Genomic DNA, 11,093 nt, shown 5'->3' on the forward strand with positions numbered 1-11,093 from the left:
AAAGGCATGCGCCCCCACTGCCCAGCTTCGAATAGAAGTTAATGAAGGGCCACATCTATAATTTTTTTTTAAAGGGTGAAGCACTCCAATGCCAATTTATTTTAATCGGGCTCTGTGTTATCTATGGTTTGCCTCTTTCCCTTATAATCGCACAACCTTTGAAAATTACATAAGTTGTAATGATCTAATACTATTAATAGCCATTCAGAAAAAAAAGTCCCCTCCCGCCCAACAACCATCCAGGGGAAATTTAAAGTCCTCATTAGAGGCCAGCTCAACACGGCCTCTACCCTGGTAGAAATAAAAATAAAAAAGATGAGGAGAAAACAAATCGGCTAAGAGGTGTGTTGCCAGTGTCTTTCAGGAGTGGGGCCCTGGCTGTTGCCTGGGTGGTGAAAGGCAGAGCCTGCAGCCTGCAGGACGGCAGCCGGGCGGCCTCACAGCTACATCTTCCTCACCCCGGCACAGCCACAGCCCAGTTTAGGTGTCTTGAAAATCCTTTAGCAGGGTTCTTCTCTGCTGCTCTGCTATGTGCATCTGGTTTTCTAAGTCCCCTCTGTCGTAGCTGTCTGCACGCTCAACTTTCCATGAAAGGTTTTCGATCTCAGCTTCCAGCTGAGCCTGCTGGTATTCAAACAGCTTCTTCCTGGGACCGGATTCCATGTAGTATGCATATGGATAGGTGTACTGCAGGGTATATCGACACTTGGCTAAGAGCTTGGCGGCATTCTGTAGGTACTGCCAGTCAATCCAAGTTCCCAGGTTGTTCATAACCCTCTCCTGAATCTTCTCATGAATCCGCTGGTATGTTTGTGCCTCCAGCTGCAAGCTTTTGTTGTGATTTTCCCACCTCTCAAAATAGAACAAGTACTTCTTGAGGGCCTCCCTGGCCTGTGCTTGCTGACTCTGGTTGACAGTGTCAGGATTCTCCTTGTACCGACTACATTCATAGTACTCACTACCATGCGTCTTCCAGTCTCCTAGACACATCCAGCAGAAGTCGTGCTTACACTTGGAGCATTGCATGTGATTACAGCCTCCATTCTTCTCGATGCAGATGTTGCACTTGGGACAGTCTTTAGTGTGAGCACTAGTGTAGTTAGCTGTTTCGGAGTTGTCTGCACACTTGGTGAGCCATTTCCAGATTGTGGTGCAGTCTGTGGGGGCATGATACATCTGTCGACACTTGAAACAGAAGACCTCGTTGCACCGATTGCACTGCACTCGGCGGGCTCTAGGCTCCTGTACCCGGATAACCATGGGGCAGTCTGCACCGGGGCACAGCTGGAGTTGGCAATGGCTCTCCACATAGTCCTTAAAGAGGTAGCGCCTGTATTTATCTCTCAATTCTTCATTGGGAAGCAAGGGAAATACAAAGTCCTCTGGTGTTCGAAGTGGACAATCCTGAGCCATACATGAGATTCCTACACTAACACCATCTTTGACAAGCACTGAGCAATGCTGCTCCCAACAGCTTTGGCAAAACTGATGTTGGCAGGCCAGAGAGAGCAGGTTTTCCTTCCACACAAATTGCATACACACTGCACAGTGGTGAGGGGGATGGGCTGTGGGGACATGTTTGGATGGATTAGGTTGAACTCGAGCCTCAACAAGCAGCTGAGCAGAATTAGACCTGTACCTGTCCAGAATCTCTGAGACTTGCCAGTGGAAATTAACTAATATAAGTTTTGCAACTGAATGAGATACCTTTAAGACAGAGGCTAAGCTGGTCATATGTTCATGGAGGGCGCCCTAAGACTCCTTATAGGTCAAGCAAGTGAACTGATACTCTTCGGGATCAAAAGCATCAGCCCCCTGCTGCTCCACATCACTGGCTACTCCACATAGTAAGTAGTCCTCTATGTCCCCAGGGTCCTCTTCCTCTTCTTCCTCTTCCTCACAGTTTGGGTCATAGTCCTCTTCATTGCTGTCAGACCCTTGGCTGTTCATGTCCACGGACATCTTAACATCCAGCAAAGTTGCAGAAACAGTTGCTTTTTTCCCTACCCCCAATTTTTATCGTTTTCTCAAATGCATTAGCGTTTATTGTCTTCTGTAATGTTTAAAGATCTTTCCTGCAGATATCACCCAAACTGTCTGTCATAGGATTTCCATCGGGAGCCGCGACCTCGCGGCCGCAGAGCCCAGGCCGGCCGGACCAGGTCAAGCCGGACCAAACGAGGCTGACAGAGGCGTAGCGGCAGCGGAGGCGGCCGGTGGACGCAGCTCAGGCCCGCGCAGCTTCCTCCGGCAGAGCCCTATAATTTTTAATTTTCTAGAAACCACATAAAAAAGTTAAAAGGGGGCTGGTGAGATGGCTCAGTGGGTAAGAGCACCCGACTGCTCTTCTGAAGGTCCGGAGTTCAAATCCCAGCAACCATATGGTGGCTCAAAACCATCCATAAGGAGATCTGTCTCCCTCTTCTGGTGTATCTGAAGACAGCTACAGTGTATTTACATATAATAAATAAATCTTTAAAAAAAAGTTAAAAGGAACAGGTACAGTTTGTGGGTGGTGGTGACAGAGGACTTGGCAGCTGGTCTTCAGCACTCTTAAACAAAGCAAGGAACCAAAAGGCTTGAGTCAAAGATGGATGACGAAATGCTTCTGTATGCGATCGCCATGCATGACTTGAAGATTAGGCTTACATAAGTGTTTCAAGTCAAGAAACATAGCCACAGCTGCCCAGAGGCTGGATAACATTTCATTTCTTCAGACAAGGTCTCCTGTAAGTCAGCCTCACCAAGCATTATAGAGCCGGCATGTTCTTACCTTCCACTGCTGAAGTTCCAGGCTTGAGCCACCATGCCCAACAGGCAGGAGGACCTCAGACAAGTGCCCGCACCTTAGAGGCTCTAGAAAATCACACTTCTCCCAGAGTAGCTGGATTACTTTGAGATTTGTGTCTGTCTGAGGTACGTTAAAAAGACAGGAGACATTACAGTGATGTGAGAAAGGAAAATAGCCTATTGTCTTGCCTTTTCTGCCTTGCCCTTTCTGCTGAAAAAACAAAAACAAAGAACAAAACAAAACAGGACATTTTAGGCACCACTGAGGAAACCCAAATAGCCTATAAAGAGATTTCCAAAAGGCATCTTGTCAAACACAAGAAATAAATTGTGTTTCTTTGGGACTAGATAATACTTTCCTAAAGACATTTCAATAAAGGATATTGAACAGTAAATAAACTATGTTTATATAGAGCAAAAATTATTTATAGGGCTGGAGAGATGGCTCAGTGGTTAAGAGCATTTGAAGTAAAAACTTAAGGGTTCTTTGGAAAGCAGGTTGGATAATGTTTTGCTGGGGCAAACACATGAAAGAATGTTTAGCTGAAATGGACACAGATGAAAGGCTAAGGCAGACTCATAAAGGAATGTTTAACTGAAGTAGACACAGGGGAAAAGATGTTCTGTTAAAGCAAGCACGTAAAAGGACGCATGATGAAGGACTCTTTGCTAATGACATGCATGTACTAGTCCGCCTTATGTTGCATAGTTGAACTCCACTTGGAACTCCATAGAGAGAAACACATCAAAAAGAACTTCTGGTGGTGTGCTGCAGTTTCTTGCAGACTGGGGCTGATTGGCAGAGTGATGTCATCTGAGGCAAGACTGTTGGAGGACACGTGATGTTTGGAGGCAGTATAAAAAGAACTTGACAGTGACAGAGGCTGAGCTTGGCTTGCTTTTAGAGTTAGCTGTGCAATGCTTGTGGGTTTCTAGTCGCTGATCTTCACTTCGCTGAGAGAGGCACAACGGAGACTTCTGGTGTTGTCTCTCCTGGTCCCTCCTGCTGACTTGAGCAGAGGCTGAGGTCTGGCTGTCTCTGCTATATAGTGCCACAGCTGCTGATTTGTGTTTGCTATCCTGATGCTATTGAACTGGACTGCTGGTGTATCTTTGAAGTGTTTGGGAGTAGATCGAGCTGCCTCTGTGGACCTGTGAACTGAACTGAACTGGTTTCTAGACAATGCAGATAGGATTTGCTCCATAGAACTATTTCTAAACTGGTTCACTTCCCATGTATCCTTTCTTTTCTACTACCTCTGATGGGTGATGGACTAGAGGGTAGGTTAAAGCATTTAAGAGCCATCATTAAAAATAGGCAGTGAAAAAATTGAAGTTACAAGCACTGACTGCTCTTCCAGAGGTCCTGAGTTCAATTCCCAGCAACCACATGCTGGCTCACAACCATCTGTAATGGGATCTGATGCCTTCTTCTGGTGTGTCTGAAGACAGCTAGAGTGTACTCATATAAATAAAATAAATAAATAAATAAATAACTCTTTAAAAAATTATAATCTTAAGTATCATCTGTTCTTCCCTAAACCTAAAAAATTTACTCCTCATAAATATACCTCACAACTTCGTTTACAAAAGAAACTCTTGCCGGGCCGTGGTGTCGCACGCCTTTAATCTCAGCACTCAGGAGGCAGAGGCAGGTGGATTTCTGAGTTTGAGGACAGCCTGGTCTACAAAGTGAGTTCCAGGACAGCCAGGGCTATACAGAGAAACCTTGTCTTGAAAAACAAACAAACAAACAAACAAACAAACAAAAATAACTCTTTAAGTGTTTTTTTTAGTTTAAAAGTCTTTTAAGACTTTTTTTTTCTTTTTTCTTTTTTTAGATTTATTTATTTATTATATATAAGTACACTGTAGCTGCCTTCAGATACTCCAGAAGAGGGTGCCAAATCTCGTTACAGATGGTTGTGAGCCACCATGTGGTTGCTGGGAATTGAACTCAGGACCTTCAGAAGAGCAGTAAGTGCTCTTAACTGCTGAGCCATCTCTCCAGCCCCTTAAGACTTTTTCTAAAGGTTTAGGGTTTTTTTTGTTTTGTTTTGTTTTGTTTTGGGGTTTTCTTTGTTTACTTCTTGTTGTTTGTATCTGTTTTTTTTTAACACAGAATATTTTTAAGGCTTATTTACTCATGTATTTTGTAGATATGGCTTCTTTGTCTGTATATACATCCACACACTATACCATGATTTCACATCCCATTACAGTTGGTTGTGAGTTGCCAGGTGAGTGCTGGGAATTGAACTCAGGGCCTCTGGAAGAACAGCCAGTGCTTTTAACTGCTGAGCCCCTCCCCAGCCCTTCTATGTATGTGTGTGTGAACATGCACCACATGCATGCAGTACTCAGGGAGGCCAGAAGAGATCCTGCACACCCCCTCCAGAACTGAAGTGACAACCATTTGTGAACTGCACAGTGTGAATACTGAGAACTGAACCCCACTCCTTTGCAAGAGCATCAAATGCTCTTCACCTCTGCACCATCTCTCCAGCCACTCTTTCTGTTTATAGTAAATCCAACTGTGTTTCATACTGGTTCTCCCTGAGATCCTTTCTTCAGCAAAGCTGTGAACCTGGTTTTGCCTGGGAGGAAATCTCTGGGGGAAAAAAAAAAGTCCCAGCTGGGCATGGTGGCATGTGCCTTTAATCCCAGGACTTGGAGGCAGAGGCAGGTGGACTCTGGTCTATACAATGTGTTCCAGGTTATCCAAAACTACATGGTAAGACCCTGTTGTGTGTGTGTGTGTATGTGTGTGTGTGTGTGTGTGTGTGTGTGTGTGTGTGTGAGAGAGAGAGAGAGAGAGAGAGAGAGAAGAGAGAGAGAGAGAGAGAGCTTACCATATAATGTATTTGAGGCTATTTATCTTTTTACTTATATACATTTGAATTCTTCACTATTTGCACTTGACTAAAGGGAATAGGAATGTTCTGAAGTAAATTTTTTTTTTTTTTTCGAGACAGGGTTTCTCTGTATAGCCCTGGCTGTCCTAGAACTCACTCTGTAGACCAGGCTGGTCTCGAATTCAGAAATCCGCCTGCCTCTGCCTCCCAAGTGCTGGGATTAAAGGTGTGTGCCACCACTGCCCGGCTTTTATTGTTTTACTGACATTTGTTGCTTGACTTTTTCTGAGATGTGAAATTACCATCACAGGGCTCAGTAAAGCTCTTAATGGTGAGCTAAGAAGAAATTGTTGAAGACTTCCTTCTAGTACAGGAAGTAATTGAGTGGGGTATTATAAGACTTCTCTAGAGAGATGGAAAGCCATTAAGGCCCTAACCCATAGTGCCCACTGAATCTGAATTTGCCTGTGAACTACATTTTGAACAGTACAGAGAACTGAATCTCAAACTGCCTCTCTCACACCATTTTCTCAGTAATGGCTGCCCTTCCCCTATGGTTCTTATGAGGACTTCACCCACATATTGAAAAGAGAAAGATGGCCACCCTGAGACTTCCCTCAGTGGCATTCCATTCTCAGATGGCTTGGCCTTGATTGGCTATGGTACCAGCCATCACGGACAGCATGTAACTCTTGTTTCAGCAAGGAGGCCCATTGTCTCCTACAAAGGATAGGGGAAAGGTAGCCATGTCAGGATGGTGCCCTGTGCATCCTGCATCCATCCTTCACCATCACCTGGACCAGCCTCACCTGCCTGCCTCAGCACCCACGGCCACCACTCCTCCATGACTTCTTTCTTGTTCTGTTGATCCCTATTTGGGCATTTACAGTGCTGTGTGTCTTTTCCTGGAGAGAGAGAGAGAGAGAGAGAGAGAGAGAGAGAGAGAGAGAGAGAGATCCATCTACTCACCCCAGGCAGGGCGTGGACAACAGGTCAAAGAAAGGAGTCCAGTGTAATTCCATCTGGTGAACCTGTGAGTCTATGAGGGCTACACATGAAGGTATGGATAAGCACGAAGTAGTTTCAAGAGCATGGATGCTGTCAGGCAGCTGCCTCAGTGAACAGCATGTCCTAGCCTAGGTGACGACCCAGGAAGGCTGCACAGTCTCAGGCAGTGTGACAGGTCAGAGAGCCTTCTCTGCAGCAGTTCTTACTGCTTTTACAGCTGTATGACCTGGGCGGAGACCTCCAGAATCTTTTACATTTGAGGACTTTCCTCCAGTTTGAGAATGTTTACTTCCTGAGCCTTGTAAGTTTCGTACACTTCCTGAGTCTTCTAAAGATGATTTTGTATAATTTTATTTTATGTGTACAGGTGTTTTGCCTGCGTGTATGTCTATGAGCCATGAGCCTGGTACCCTTGGAGGGCAGAAAAACGCATCAGATCCCCTGGAACTGGAATCATAGATGTTTGCAAGCTGCCACATGGGCGCTGAGAAATGAACTCCGGTGATCTAGAAATGCAGCCGCAGGGAGCTGCCCTGACTCTCCGTCTCCTGGAGCAGAACCTTTCGGTCCTTGTTGTGGCAATGGCAACTTCCATGATAGCACCTCCTGATCAGAAAATTTATTTTGATTTCTTTCAGTTATTAATGGGGGGGGGGGAGCAGCTCTTAACCACCAACCTCTACTTCCTGACTCTTTAGAAAAAATTATTCATTTTATTTTTATGGGTGTGGGTGCTTTGCCTGCATGTATGTCTGCATAACACATGTGTGCTTGTTTAAGCTTGGAGGTCAAAAGAGGGCATCTGATCTGTACCGGAGTTACAGACAGCTATGAGATCCTATCAGGATGCTGGGAATCAAACCTGGGTCCTCGGAACAATTGGCCAGTGCTCTTAACTGCTAAGCCGTCTCTCAAAGACCCCATTCTTCCTCTTAATGAACCTTTCTCCAAGATGGGATGTTTCAATTAGAAAGAATTGCTATACAACATGCATGAGAACGAAGTATTTTGTATATGTTTACATATTCATATGCTTCAGTATATGTTTATTCTTTCTGGTAAATAGTTTATTTTGCTTGACATCTGAAACATATACACATCCACAGGGGCTTAGTGTCAAGTTTCCTGGACGTGCATATGGCTTGTACTCTAAACTTGACATCTCTTTTTTTGGTTTTTCAAGACAGGGTTTCTCTGTATAGCCCTGGCTGTCCTGGACCTCACTTTGTAGACCAGGCTGGCCTCGAACTCAGAAATCCTCCTGCCTCTGCCTCCCGAGTGCTGGGATTAAAGGCATGTGCCACCACGCCTGGCTAACTTGACATCTCTTTACCCAGCCCACCCACACATCCTTTTCAATTTCTACCTATTAGTATATTCTATTTCAGAATCAGGTTGGTGTTTTACCTTCTGTACATGAGAGATGGAATGCACACCAACCCCTCCCCCATTAATAACTAGGAAAAAATTAAATTTTTTTCTGAGCAGGAAGAGCCACCATGGGAGTTGCCATTGCCACCAGGACCAAAGGGTTCTGCTCGGGGCACCCAAGAGCCAGGAAAGCTGCCTGCAGCTGCTAGTGAAGCTATACAGGTGTCCAGCCAGACAAACCACCTGCATCTTTAATCAGATTGTGCTGAGAAGGTCATTCTTGTGTCACACTAACCAGCCACTTCTGTCCCTGTCCTGGATGATCTGAAAGATGAAATGCTTCTTGACTGAGAAAACAAAACAGCAATAGTTATGGGGACAGTCACAGACGCCATGCAGGTTCTAGAAGTCCCCAAGCGAGTGGGTGCATTGCAGGTGAGCAGCCAGGCTCACATTCTCAAGACCGGGTTAAGAGTCTCACCTTTGGCCCAGCAGTGGTGGCACACACCTTTAATCCCAGCTTAGATCTTCCTGATGAAATGTTCTCACTGTTAAACATGTGAGCATATTCCCAAATGGCACGTGGCCAAGCTGTTAGTGACTACACGACAGTTGCTGGGCCATCCCCTTCCTTCTCCCTAGCATTTGTTGTATCTGAACAAACACATCTTTCCCCCTACATCTCCTCCACTCTAAAACTTTGATTTGACATAGTTGGTGGCAATGTTGGAACTGGTCGGAGGCAGGAGGCCCTACTCCACTCTGGAAGTTCCAGCATAGGACCTGTCTTCAAAGCAGGTGAAAGGGATGGGCGTTTCCCCTCATCACTCCTCAGCAGGAGCTTCTCTGAGATGGCCAGAGCCAAGAGCACTGTCTCTCTTTCCACCCTCCTAAGGCCCTGAGACCAAGTATCAACCCTTGAGGCTGTCCAGTAAGGAATTGCTGAATTTCTTTTTTTGTTTGTTTTGTTTTTTTTAAGATTTATTTATTTATTTATTTATTTATTTAATGTATATGAATACACCATTGCTCTCTTCAGACACACCAGAAGAGGGCATTAGATCCCACTACAGATGGCTATGAGCCACCATGTTGTTGCTGGGATTTGAACTCAGAACCTCTGGAAGAGCAGTCAGTGCTCTTAACCACTGAGCCATCTTTCCAGCCCCCCAAAAATGTGTGTTGTCCAGGCTGGCCTTGAACTCTTTTTCTTTTTCTTTCTTTTTTGAGACAGGGTTTCTCTGTGTAGCCCTGGCTGTCCTGGAACTCACTCTGTAGACCAGGTTGGCCTCGAACTCAGAAATCCACCTTCCTCTGCCTCCTGAGTGCTGAGATTAAAGGCATGCACCACCACGCCCGGTTTGGCCTCAAACTCTTGATCCTCCTGCTTCTGCCTCTTTCAGCAAATCCTACCAATGTGCACCACCACAACCAGTGGTTTTCCTTCTGGATCCATCTATAAATGACACCTCAGGACTGCCGGGACAAACTGTCCAATTTGCTGAAGGAGTTCTTTCAAGTCCCATGTTAAAATTTCCCATGTTTGTCAAAATCCTTTTTTCTTTTCAATCCAGTGTGTTAGTCTAAAATACTTTGAGCTTATGGTGACCTCGTGTGGTTGCTTGTATAATTGCAGGTTGGAGCTCAGCAACTCCCAATTTGATCCCATGGCATTAGCTACACTAATGAAGATTAATTGATTGAACTCCCCCCCCCCCCCCCATTTAGAAAGATAGCTTAGTGGTCAGGTGCACATACCTCCTTCAGAGGGAGCAAGAGTTCAGTTCACAGCCCCCAAGCTGAGGAGGCTCGGAACAGACATCTCAAGGTAGGCCCAATTCCTGTGACTGACAACACACACTCATTTTGTTTGTTTGTTTGTTTCAATTGAAAACCAAAGAGATGAAGTTCTGTCTCAGTTTATGGGGTGGTTTCTAGGTGACTGGAACCCTCAGTAGTCCATCTCTGGTAGCATGAGACCCCCAACTGAATCGCATTCCCCCATCACCTGATTAGAAGGGGCATTACCAGCTCACCCAGAAAGGGTGTATAGGAAAGGACTTCTCCCTTAGTTTTCGCTACCTCAGTTCTCAGAGTTCAGGCCTTGACGAGAGAAAACTGTCTTCCGCTGAAACTTTGTCTTGTTGTTGGTTTTGTTGTTTGGTTTTTGTCTTTTTGAGATAGGGTCTCTCTACTCACTACATAGAGCAGGCTGGCCTCAAACTCTCTCCCTCTCCCTCTCCCTCTCCCTCTCTCTCTCTCTCTCACACACACACACACACACACACACACACACACACACACACACACACACACACACTACCGCATGAGCTGGGACAGGAAACAGGAAAAATATACAGTTAGATATTGGAGAAATGGCAAAAGACGGAATGCTACAAAAGGTATTGATGGAAACACTCATATAACTCCTGAAATAAACAAGATCATACAAAGTGTTGATACAAAAACCCAGCTGGGTGTGGTGGCCCGCATCTTTAATCCCAGAACTCAGCACTGGAGAGGCAGAGGCAGAAGGATCTCTATGAGTTTGAGGCCAGCCTGGTCCAGGACAGAAAGATCCTGTCTCAACATCTGGGCTTCTCTAGAGAGTCATATCACTGGGGGTCTGGATAGTGAGTCCTACAAACAACCCCAAAGCAAGCCTACAATCCATCTACTCAGGAAGTTTAGAAGCAGTTTTCAAGTTCAAAGCCAGCTTGGGAAACTCGGTAATAGTGAGGCTAGGAATACAGCCCTGTGATAGCAAGCAGAAGGCCCTGGGCTTACTTCTGAGTTCTGAGGGTTAAAAAAAGAAAAGTGTCTGGCCTTTGATGGAACCAGCAAGGTGATGTAAATTTCCCTCCTACTGCCTGGTCTAAATTCTGCTCTTGGCTGAGGGAAAATCATTGAGTAACTTGGACCAGATCCCCACTAACAGGTTGACTCCCTTCTCACTGTGACGCATTGTCAGGGAGGGACCTTGTGGGCCACTGTTCTCACCTGAGTCCCTGCCAGGGTGAATTGCTAGGACCATAAACCTGTGTTCTGATAACCAGCTTCACACTATTT

General features: G+C 45.4%; 1 pseudogene; it reads right to left on the bottom strand.

Moving 5' to 3' along the window:
- Positions 1–283: 283 nt before the first annotated feature.
- Positions 284–2,162, bottom strand: Gm12263 (predicted gene 12263; annotated as a pseudogene).
- Between the last annotated feature and the right edge of the window lie 8,931 nt (positions 2,163–11,093).

The sequence above is a fragment of the Mus musculus genome, chromosome 11 (genome assembly GCF_000001635.26).
Source record: "Mus musculus strain C57BL/6J chromosome 11, GRCm38.p6 C57BL/6J".
NCBI lineage: Eukaryota > Metazoa > Chordata > Mammalia > Rodentia > Muridae > Mus > Mus musculus.